Source organism: Pseudophryne corroboree, unplaced genomic scaffold (assembly GCF_028390025.1).
Source record: "Pseudophryne corroboree isolate aPseCor3 unplaced genomic scaffold, aPseCor3.hap2 scaffold_505, whole genome shotgun sequence".
NCBI lineage: Eukaryota > Metazoa > Chordata > Amphibia > Anura > Myobatrachidae > Pseudophryne > Pseudophryne corroboree.
In genome coordinates this window covers 137,059-147,014 of record NW_026970110.1, presented here as the reverse complement: position 1 = coordinate 147,014, position 9,956 = coordinate 137,059, and the positions used below count along the sequence as shown (strand labels likewise).

The following is a 9,956-nucleotide window of genomic DNA, read 5'->3' as shown; positions in this document are numbered from 1 at the left end:
AAAGACTAAAGTGATCGCAGTGGCTGAGTAAGTCCAGAGCTACTCAGAAACTGCAAAAACTGTTATGGGGCCACTCAGCTGCAAAGGCGTTCCCACACTTGCCAAGTGAAAATACACTCCCCCATAGGCGGCGACTCTATGATCGCAGCGCACCCAAAAGTTGCTAGTGAGCGATCAAATCCGAATGACCCCCCTCTGTCTGCCGTAATGTGTAAAAAGGGGAATCTATCAGCCGTACTGTGTAAAAGGGGCTCTACCTGGTGTAGTGGCGCTACTGTGCGGTGTAATTTAAATAATAGAGACTACTGTGCACCGTAGTATGAATTGGGATTCTTTTGTGGCCACACACCTTCCCCATGAAGCCATGACCCTATATTTTTTGGAACGGCTGCGGCGCACACTGCCCTTATATTACATAAGTGTGGGGGCCGCTGTTGCTGTTTTTTGCACACAGCGCTAAAATGTCTAGTTACGGCACTGGTGCACAGTTGCTTGACACAGAAAACTACAACAAAAAAGTATTCCCAGTTTGGCCCAATAGAAAGTTGATTAGAAAAATGTACTGAGTCCGAAAAGAACACAAACACACACATATACATAGATATATAGACATATATATATATAAATGACACAACTGTATTATAAATCGAAACAATAAATCAAATACTAACCAAACAGTACTTTATCATTCTCAGCAAGCTCATTGAAATCAGCTTTCAAATCACAGCAAAGCTCGTGCCAAGCCTTTCTGGTGGCATTTCTGTCTTTATAAACTTCAAGAGTTTTATCCCACAAAACTGGTCTGATTTCTACCAAGGAAATCAGTCTCTCAGTGTCAATATCTAGCTCTGCCATTTTCTCCAAACTACGCCTGCAGTGAGTGCACTGATGTGGGCGGGTTGTAGTGTTTTTATCAATAAACCATGTGATGTATGGGTGAGGAAACACATCGTTCCCGGCGAATAGCTGTTGTGTGTGTAAGCACTCATTGACAGTGCTTATACACTGAATCAGACAGACGGCAGGAGCACGGGCCGGCAGCCGGACTATTCAGTGGTGAGTCCCGGCTGTTACCCGGCAGCTGGGCCGGCACCGTGCCGTGTGTAAGGACACATTGCGCTGCATGTGTCTTTACATCACGGCAGCAGTTAAAAGCCGGCCGTGTGTTTGCCGGGCGGCGACAGCCGCCTCGTGTGTTTTAGCACTTACAGAGCAGCTCTGGAGCTGTTACAGTGCCCAGCTGCTGCAAGAAATAAGCTTGAATGCTTAAGGGGCTGGGGCATAGCCAACATGAGCCCTACACCGAAGGAGGGTGGAGGTGTTTAATGCGAACTAGGGGTCATCCAAGCGCCGCAAAAGGCCGCCATGCCCTGCACGCCCCTTTTCTCTTTTCATATGCAGACGAGGGTTGAAGCCAACTTTGACCCACTGCTTGGATGACATCACCATATGCAAATCCATCTGCTGCAGGCCTTCCCCCAGGAATGCTTGCACTAGTTGTTGCATTTGGTTTGTTGTTTGGGGGTGCTTCAGTATTAGGCAGCCTTCTGCCCTCCCATGTTCATCTGAAAATATGTGTTCTCCCTGCAGTTGTTGTCCCCAGATGAGAGTTCCCTTGTGCTGCCTCAGTTGAATCTCCTTTACTTGACAGAGATGTGCCTGAGCAGCGGCCCTCCCCAGCCCTATCCCAAATCATACTTATTTTGCATAGGAGATACCATGGTCATGAAGGTTGTTCTCCCAGGGTGAGGTTCATTCATTGCATTCTGGGTATGCTGACCCCTGTGATTTCCCCAAATGTGGGAAACTCGACTGCATTATTTGTGGTAGTGGGGAACTGTGTTTGTGCTTTCCTCTGGTCAGCTCTGGTAAAAGTCAGATTTCTTTGTCTCAGATCTTCCTCTAGCCTTGTTCTTCTTTCGAGAGTTCCCTTGTGCTGCCTCAGTTGGATCTCCTTCACTTGACAGGGGGGTGCCCGAGCAGCGACCCTCCCCAGCTCTAGCCCAACTCCTACTTACCTGCCAGGTGAGATACTATGATCATGAAGGTGCTTCTCCCAGGGCAAGGCTCACCCATTGCACTCTGGGTGTGTTGCTCCTGCGATTTCCCCAAATGTGGGAAACTTGACTGCATAATTTGTGTTTCCCCTGGTCGGCTCTCGTATAATTCAGATCTCTTTGTCTCAGGTCTCTCTCCAGCCTAGATTGCTGTCTGTTTCCACTTCTCTTTTCTTGAGCCGCTCCCTTCTATGCCCTTGCGCACTATCCTGACTTCTCCCGTCTGCTTACTTTGTGCCTTCCAACGCACAATGCGAACTACAGGTAGTGCTGCAGGGCCCACACCCTTTTACTTGCCTTACAGAGCAGCTCTGGAGCTGTTACAGTGCCCAGTTGCTGCAAGAAATCAGCTTGAATGCTTAAGGGGCTGGGGCATAGCCAACATGAGCCCCACACCGAAGGAGGGTGGAGGTGTTTAATGCGAACTAGTGGTCATCCAAGCGCCGCAAAAGGCCGCCATGCCCTGCACGCCCCTTTTCTCTTTTCATATGCAGACGAGGGTTGAAGCCAACTTTTACCCACTGCTTGGATGACATCACCATATGCAAATCCATCTGCTGCAGGCCTTCCCCCAGGAATGCTTGCACTAGTTGTTGCTTTTGGTTTGTTGTTTGGGGGTGCTTGAGTATTAGGCAGCCTTCTGCCCTCCCATGTTCATCTGAAAATATGTGTTCTCCCTGCAGTTGTTGTCCCCAGATGAGAGTTCCCTTGTGCTGCCTCAGTTGAATCTCCTTTACTTGACAGAGATGTGCCTGAGCAGCGGCCCTCCCCAGCCCTATCCCAAATCATACTTATTTTGCATAGGAGATACCATGGTCATGAAGATTGTTCTCCCAGGGTGAGGTTCATTCATTGCATTCTGGGTATGCTGACCCCTGTGATTTCCCCAAATGTGGGAAACTCGACTGCATTATTTGTGGTAGTGGGGGACTGTGTTTGTGTTTTCCTCTGGTCAGCTCTGATAAAAGTCAGATTTCTTTGTCTCATTTCTTCCTCTAGCCTTATTCTTCTTTCGAGAGTTCCCTTGTGCTGCCTCAGTTGGATCTCCTTCACTTGACAGGGGAGTGCTTGAGCAGCGACCCTCCCCAGCTCTAGCCCAACTCCTACTTACCTTCCAGGTGAGATACTATGATCATGAAGGTGCTTCTCCCAGGGCAAGGCTCACCCATTGCACTCTGGGTGTGCTGCCCCTGTGATTTCCCCAAATGTGGGAAACTTGACTGCATAATTTGTATTTCCACTGGTCGGCTTTCATATAATTCAGATCTCTTTGTCTCAGGTCTCTCTCCAGCCTAGTTTGCTGTCTGTTTCCACTTCTTTTTTTTTGAGCCACTCCCTTCTATACCCTTGTGCACTATCCTGACTTCTCCTCCTGTCTGCTTACTTTGTGCCTTCCAATGCACAATGCAAACTACAGGCAGTGCTGCAGGGCCCACACCCTTTTACTTGCCTTACAGAGCAGCTCTGGAGCTGTTACAGTGCCAAGCTGCTGCAAGAAATCAGCTTGAATGCTTCAGGGGCTGGGGCATTGCCAACATGAGCCCCACACCGAAGGAGGGTGGGGGTGTTTAATGCGAACTAAGGGTCATCCAAGCGCCGCAAAAGGCCGCCATGCCCTGCATACCCCTATTCTCTTTTCATATGCAGATGAGGGTTCCAGCCAACTTTGGCACACTGCTTGGATGACATCACTGTATGCAAATCCGTCTTCTGCAGACCTTCCCCCAGGAATGCTTGTACTAGTTGTTGCATTTGGTTTGTTGTTTGGGGGTGCTTCAGTATTAGGCAGCCTTCTGCCCTCCCATGTTCATTTGAAAATATGTGTTCTCCCTGCAGTTGTTGTCCCCAGATGAGAGTTCCCTTGTGCTGCCTCAGTTGAATCTCCTTTACTTGACAGAGATATGCCTGAGCAGCGGCCCTCCCCAGCCCTATCCCAAATCATACTTATTTTGCATAGGAGATACCATGGTCATGAAGATTGTTCTCCCAGGGTGAGGTTCATTCATTGCATTCTGGGTATGCTGACCCCTGTGATTTCCCCAAATGTGGGAAACTCGACTGCATTATTTGTGGTAGTGGGGGACTGTTTGTGCTTTCCTCTGGTCAGCTCTGGTAACAGTCAGATTTCTTTGTCTCAGATCCTCCTCTAGCCTTGTTCTTCTTTCGAGAGTTCCCTTGTGCTGCCTCAGTTGGATCTCCTTCACTTGACAGGGGGGTGCCCGAGCAGCGACCCTCCCCAGCTCTAGCGCAACTCCTACTTACCTGCCAGGTGAGATACTATGATCAGGAAGGTGCTTCTCCCAGGGCAAGGCTCACCCATTGCACTCTGGGTGTGCTGCTCCTGTGATTTCCCCAAATGTGGGACACTTGACTGCATAATTTGTGTTTCCCCTGGTCGGCTTTCATTTAATTCAGATCTCTTTGTCTCAGGTCTCTCTCCAGCCTAGTTTGCTGTCTGTTTCCACTTCTTTTTTTTTTAGCCCCTCCCTTCTATACCCTTGTGCACTATCCTGACTTCTCCTCATGTCTGTTTACTTTGTGCCTTCCAACGGACAATGCGAACTACAGGTAGTGCTGCAGGGCCCACACCCTTTTACTTGCCTTACAGAGCAGCTCTGGAGCTGTTACAGTGCCAAGCTGCTGCAAGAAATCAGCTTGAATGCTTCAAAGGCTGGGGCATTGCCAACATGAGCCCCACACCGAAGGAGGGTGGAGGTGTTTAATGCGAACTAGGGGTCATCCAAGCCGCAAAAGGCCGCCATGCCCTGCATACCCCTTTTCTCTTTTCAGATGCAGACCAGGGTTGAAGCCAGCTTTGACCCACTGCTTGGATGACATCACCATATGCAAATCCATCTGCTGCAGGCCTTCCCCCAGGAATGCTTGCACTAGTTGTTGCATTTGGTTTGTTGTTTGGGGGTGCTTCAGTATTAGGCAGCCTTCTGCCCTCCCATGTTCATCTGAAAATATGTGTTCTCCCTGCAGTTGTTGTCCCCAGATGAGAGTTCCCTTGTGCTGCCTCAGTTGAATCTCCTTTACTTGACAGAGATGTGCCTGAGCAGCGGCCCTCCCCAGCCCTATCCCAAATCATACTTATTTTGCATAGGAGATACCATGGTCATGAAGATTGTTCTCCCAGGGTGAGGTTCATTCATTGCATTCTGGGTATGCTGACCCCTGTGATTTCCCCAAATGTGGGAAACTCGACTGCATTATTTGTGGTAGTGGGGGACTGTGTTTGTGCTTTCCTCTGGTCACCTCTGGTAAAAGTCAGATTTCTTTGTCTCAGATCTTCCTCTAGCCTTGTTCCTCTTTTGAGAGTTCCCTTGTGCTGCCTCAGTTGGATCTCCTTCACTTGACAGGGGGGTGCTTGAGCAGCGACCCTCCCCAGCTCTAGCCCAACTCCTACTTACCTGCCAGGTAAGATACTATGATCATGAAGGTGCTTCTCCCAGGGCAAGGCTCACCCATTGCACTCTGGGTGTGCTGCCCCTGTGATTTCCCCAAATGTGGGAAACTTGACTGCATAATTTGTGTTTCCACTGGTCGGCTATCATATAATTCAGATCTCTTTGTCTCAGGTCTTTCTCCAGCCTAGTTTGCTGTCTGTTTCCACTTCTATTTTTTTGAGCCCCGCCCTTCTATACCCTTGTGCACTATCCTGACTTCTCCTCCTGTCTGCTTACTTTGTGCCTTCCAATGCACAATGCAAACTACAGGCAGTGCTGCAGGGCCCACACCCTTTTACTTGCCTTACAGAGCAGCTCTGGAGCTGTTACAGTGCCAAGCTGCTGCAAGAAATCAGCTTGAATGCTTCAGGGGCAGGGGCATTGCCAACATGAGCCCCACACCGAAGGAGGGTGGGGGTGTTTAATGCGAACTAAGGGTCATCCAAGCGCCGCAAAAGGCCGCCATGCCCTGCATACCCCTATTCTCTTTTCATATGCAGATGAGGGTTCCAGCCAACTTTGGCCCACTGCTTGGATGACATCACTGTATGCAAATCCGTCTTCTGCAGACCTTCCCCCAGGAATGCTTGTACTAGTTGTTGCATTTGGTTTGTTGTTTGGGGGTGCTTCAGTATTAGGCAGCCTTCTGCCCTCCCATGTTCATTTGAAAATATGTGTTCTCCCTGCAGTTGTTGTCCCCAGATGAGAGTTTCCTTGTGCTGCCTCAGTTGAATCTCCTTTACTTGACAGAGATATGCCTGAGCAGCGGCCCTCCCCAGCCCTATCCCAAATCGTACTTATTTTGCATAGGAGATACCATGGTCATGAAGATTGTTCTCCCAGGGTGAGGTTCATTCATTGCATTCTGGGTATGCTGACCCCTGTGATTTCCCCAAATGTGGGAAACTCGACTGCATTATTTGTGGTAGTGGGGGACTGTTTGTGCTTTCCTCTGGTCAGCTCTGGTAACAGTCAGATTTCTTTGTCTCAGATCTTCCTCTAGCCTTGTTCCTCTTTTGAGAGTTCCCTTGTGCTGCCTCAGTTGGATCTCCTTCACTTGACAGGGGGGTGCCCGAGCAGCGACCCTCCCCAGCTCTAGCGCAACTCCTACTTACCTGCCAGGTGAGATACTATGATCAGGAAGGTGCTTCTCCCAGGGCAAGGCTCACCCATTGCACTCTGGGTGTGCTGCTCCTGTGATTTCCCCAAATGTGGGACACTTGACTGCATAATTTGTGTTTCCCCTGGTCGGCTTTCATTTAATTCAGATCTCTTTGTCTCAGGTCTCTCTCCAGCCTAGTTTGCTGTCTGTTTCCACTTCTTTTTTTTTGAGCCCCTCCCTTCTATACCCTTGTGCACTATCCTGACTTCTCCTCCTGTCTGCTTACTTTGTGCCTTCCAACGGACAATGCGAACTACAGGTAGTGCTGCAGGGCCCACACCCTTTTACTTGCCTTACAGAGCAGCTCTGGAGCTGTTACAGTGCCAAGCTGCTGCAAGAAATCAGCTTGAATGCTTCAGGGGCTGGGGCATTGCCAACATGAGCCCCACACCGAAGGAGGGTGGGGGTGTTTAATGCGAACGAAGGGTCATCCAAGCGCCGCAAAAGGCCGCCATGCCCTGCATATCCCTATTCTCTTTTCATATGCAGATGAGGGTTCCAGCCAACTTTGGCCCACTGCTTGGATGACATCACTGTATGCAAATCCGTCTTCTGCAGACCTTCCCCCAGAAATGCTTGTACTAGTTGTTGCATTTGGTTTGTTGTTTGGGGGTGCTTCAGTATTAGGCAGCCTTCTGCCCTCCCATGTTCATTTGAAAATATGTGTTCTCCCTGCAGTTGTTGTCCCCAGATGAGAGTTCCCTTGTGCTGCCTCAGTTGAATCTCCTTTACTTGACAGAGATGTGCCTGAGCAGCGGCCCTCCCCAGCCCTATCCCAAATCATACTTATTTTGCATAGGAGATACCATGGTCATGAAGATTGTTCTCCCAGGGTGAGGTTCATTCATTGCATTCTGGGTATACTGACCTCTGTGATTTCCCCAAATGTGGGAAACTCGACTGCATTATTTGTGGTAGTGGGGGACTGTTTGTGCTTTCCTTTGGTCAGCTCTGGTAACAGTCAGATTTCTTTGTCTCAGATCCTCCTCTAGCCTTGTTCTTCTTTCGAGAGTTCCCTTGTGCTTCCTCAGTTGGATCTCCTTCACTTGACAGGGGGGTGCCCGAGCAGCGACCCTCCCCAGCTCTAGCGCAACTCCTACTTACCTGCCAGGTGAGATACTATGATCAGGAAGGTGCTTCTCCCAGGGCAAGGCTCACCCATTGCACTCTGGGTGTGCTGCTCCTGTGATTTCCCCAAATGTGGGACACTTGACTGCATAATTTGTGTTTCCCCTGGTCGGCTTTCATTTAATTCAGATCTCTTTGTCTCAGGTCTCTCTCCAGCCTAGTTTGCTGTCTGTTTCCACTTCTTTTTTTTTGAGCCCCTCCCTTCTATACCCTTGTGCACTATCCTGACTTCTCCTCCTGTCTGCTTACTTTGTGCCTTCCAACGGACAATGCGAACTACAGGTAGTGTTGCAGGGCCCACACCCTTTTACTTGCCTTACAGAGCAGCTCTGGAGCTGTTACAGTGCCAAGCTGCTGCAAGAAATCAGCTTGAATGCTTCAAGGGCTGGGGCATTGCCAACATGAGCCCCACACCGAAGGAGGGTGGAGGTGTTTAATGCGAACTAGGGGTCATCCAACCGCCGCAAAAGGCCGCTATGCCCTGCACGCCCCTTTTCTCTTTTCATATGCAGACGAGGGTTGAAGCCAACTTTGACCCACTGCTTGGATGACATCACCATATGCAAATCCATCTGCTGCAGGCCTTCCCCCAGGAATGCTTGCACTAGTTGTTGCATTTGGTTTGTTGTTTGGGGGTGCTTCAGTATTAGGCAGCCTTCTGCCCTCCCATGTTCATCTGAAAATATGTGTTCTCCCTGCAGTTGTTGTCCCCAGATGAGAGTTCCCTTGTGCTGCCTCAGTTGAATCTCCTTTACTTGACAGAGATGTGCCTGAGCAGCGGCCCTCCCCAGCCCTATCCCAAATCATACTTATTTTGCATAGGAGATACCATGGTCATGAAGATTGTTCTCCCAGGGTGAGGTTCATTCATTGCATTCTGGGTATGCTGACCCCTGTGATTTCCCCAAATGTGGGAAACTCGACTGCATTATTTGTGGTAGTGGGGGACTGTGTTTGTGCTTTCCTCTGGTCACCTCTGGTAAAAGTCAGATTTCTTTGTCTCAGATCTTCCTCTAGCCTTGTTCCTCTTTCGAGAGTTTCCTTGTGCTGCCTCAGTTGGATCTCCTTCACTTGACAGGGGGGTGCTTGAGCAGCGACCCTCCCCAGCTCTAGCCCAACTCCTACTTACCTGCCAGGTAAGATACTATGATCATGAAGGTGCTTCTCCCAGGGCAAGGCTCACCCATTGCACTCTGGGTGTGCTGCCCCTGTGATTTCCCCAAATGTGGGAAACTTGACTGCATAATTTGTGTTTCCACTGGTCGGCTTTCATATAATTCAGATCTCTTTGTCTCAGGTCTTTCTCCAGCCTAGTTTGCTGTCTGTTTCCACTTCTTTTTTTTATGAGCCCCTCCCTTCTATACCCTTGTGCACTATCCTGACTTCTCGTCCTGTCTGCTTACTTTGTGCCTTCCAATGCACAATGCAAACTACAGGTAGTGCTGCAGGGCCCACACCCTTTTACTTGCCTTACAGAGCAGCTCTGGAGCTGTTACAGTGCCAAGCTGCTGCAAAAAATTAGCTTGAATGCTTCAGGGGCTGGGGCATTGCCAACATGAGCCCCACACCGAAGGAGGGTGGGGGTGTTTAATGCGAACTAAGGGTCATCCAAGCGCCGCAAAAGGCCGCCATGCCCTGCATACCCCTTTTCTCTTTTCATATGCAGATGAGGGTTCCAGCCAACTTTGGCCCACTGCTTGGATGACATCACTGTATACAAATCCATCTTCTGCAGGCCTTCCCCCAGGAATGCTTGCACTAGTTGTTGCATTTGGTTTGTTGTTTGGGGGTGCTTCCGTATTAGGCAGCCTTCTGCCCTCCCATGTTCATCTGAAAATATGTGTTCTCCCTGCAGTTGTTGTCCCCAGATGAGAGTTCCCTTGTGCTGCCTCAGTTGAATCTCCTTTACTTGACAGAGATGTGCCTGAGCAGCGGCCCTCCCCAGCCCTATCCCAAATCATACTTATTTTGCATAGGAGATACCATGGTCATGAAGATTGTTCTCCCAGGGTGAGGTTCATTCATTGCATTCTGGGTATGCTGACCCCTGTGATTTCCCCAAATGTGGGAAACTCGACTGCATTATTTGTGGTAGTGGGGGACTGTGTTTGTGCTTTCCTCTGGTCAGCTCTGGTAATAGTCAGATTTCTTTGTCTCAGA

The 9,956-nt window shown here is 49.5% G+C and overlaps 15 non-coding genes across 15 annotated transcripts; all 15 read left to right on the top strand.

The window, feature by feature from the left end:
* The first annotated feature begins 1,694 nt into the window (after positions 1–1,694).
* Positions 1,695–1,858, top strand: LOC135030867 (U1 spliceosomal RNA). Its single transcript, XR_010226796.1, has one exon. It is a non-coding gene; the product is annotated as a U1 spliceosomal RNA (small nuclear RNA).
* Positions 1,859–2,010: 152 nt separating this feature from the next.
* LOC135030763 (U1 spliceosomal RNA) lies at positions 2,011–2,173 on the top strand. Its single transcript, XR_010226703.1, has one exon. It is a non-coding gene; the product is annotated as a U1 spliceosomal RNA (small nuclear RNA).
* Positions 2,174–2,844: 671 nt separating this feature from the next.
* Positions 2,845–3,008, top strand: LOC135030868 (U1 spliceosomal RNA). The gene has a single exon (XR_010226797.1). It is a non-coding gene; the product is annotated as a U1 spliceosomal RNA (small nuclear RNA).
* A 152-nt stretch (positions 3,009–3,160) lies between these two features.
* On the top strand, positions 3,161–3,323 carry LOC135030814 (U1 spliceosomal RNA). The gene has a single exon (XR_010226749.1). It is a non-coding gene; the product is annotated as a U1 spliceosomal RNA (small nuclear RNA).
* Positions 3,324–3,997: 674 nt separating this feature from the next.
* LOC135030696 (U1 spliceosomal RNA) lies at positions 3,998–4,159 on the top strand. The gene has a single exon (XR_010226640.1). It is a non-coding gene; the product is annotated as a U1 spliceosomal RNA (small nuclear RNA).
* Positions 4,160–4,311: 152 nt separating this feature from the next.
* On the top strand, positions 4,312–4,474 carry LOC135030785 (U1 spliceosomal RNA). The gene has a single exon (XR_010226724.1). It is a non-coding gene; the product is annotated as a U1 spliceosomal RNA (small nuclear RNA).
* A 672-nt stretch (positions 4,475–5,146) lies between these two features.
* LOC135030856 (U1 spliceosomal RNA) lies at positions 5,147–5,310 on the top strand. Its single transcript, XR_010226785.1, has one exon. It is a non-coding gene; the product is annotated as a U1 spliceosomal RNA (small nuclear RNA).
* Positions 5,311–5,462: 152 nt separating this feature from the next.
* LOC135030813 (U1 spliceosomal RNA) lies at positions 5,463–5,625 on the top strand. The gene has a single exon (XR_010226748.1). It is a non-coding gene; the product is annotated as a U1 spliceosomal RNA (small nuclear RNA).
* Positions 5,626–6,299: 674 nt separating this feature from the next.
* Positions 6,300–6,461, top strand: LOC135030729 (U1 spliceosomal RNA). Its single transcript, XR_010226671.1, has one exon. It is a non-coding gene; the product is annotated as a U1 spliceosomal RNA (small nuclear RNA).
* Positions 6,462–6,613: 152 nt separating this feature from the next.
* On the top strand, positions 6,614–6,776 carry LOC135030784 (U1 spliceosomal RNA). Its single transcript, XR_010226723.1, has one exon. It is a non-coding gene; the product is annotated as a U1 spliceosomal RNA (small nuclear RNA).
* Positions 6,777–7,450: 674 nt separating this feature from the next.
* On the top strand, positions 7,451–7,612 carry LOC135030731 (U1 spliceosomal RNA). The gene has a single exon (XR_010226673.1). It is a non-coding gene; the product is annotated as a U1 spliceosomal RNA (small nuclear RNA).
* Positions 7,613–7,764: 152 nt separating this feature from the next.
* On the top strand, positions 7,765–7,927 carry LOC135030783 (U1 spliceosomal RNA). Its single transcript, XR_010226722.1, has one exon. It is a non-coding gene; the product is annotated as a U1 spliceosomal RNA (small nuclear RNA).
* Positions 7,928–8,601: 674 nt separating this feature from the next.
* Positions 8,602–8,765, top strand: LOC135030855 (U1 spliceosomal RNA). The gene has a single exon (XR_010226784.1). It is a non-coding gene; the product is annotated as a U1 spliceosomal RNA (small nuclear RNA).
* Positions 8,766–8,917: 152 nt separating this feature from the next.
* Positions 8,918–9,080, top strand: LOC135030799 (U1 spliceosomal RNA). The gene has a single exon (XR_010226736.1). It is a non-coding gene; the product is annotated as a U1 spliceosomal RNA (small nuclear RNA).
* A 675-nt stretch (positions 9,081–9,755) lies between these two features.
* On the top strand, positions 9,756–9,919 carry LOC135030854 (U1 spliceosomal RNA). The gene has a single exon (XR_010226783.1). It is a non-coding gene; the product is annotated as a U1 spliceosomal RNA (small nuclear RNA).
* The last annotated feature ends 37 nt before the right edge of the window (positions 9,920–9,956 follow it).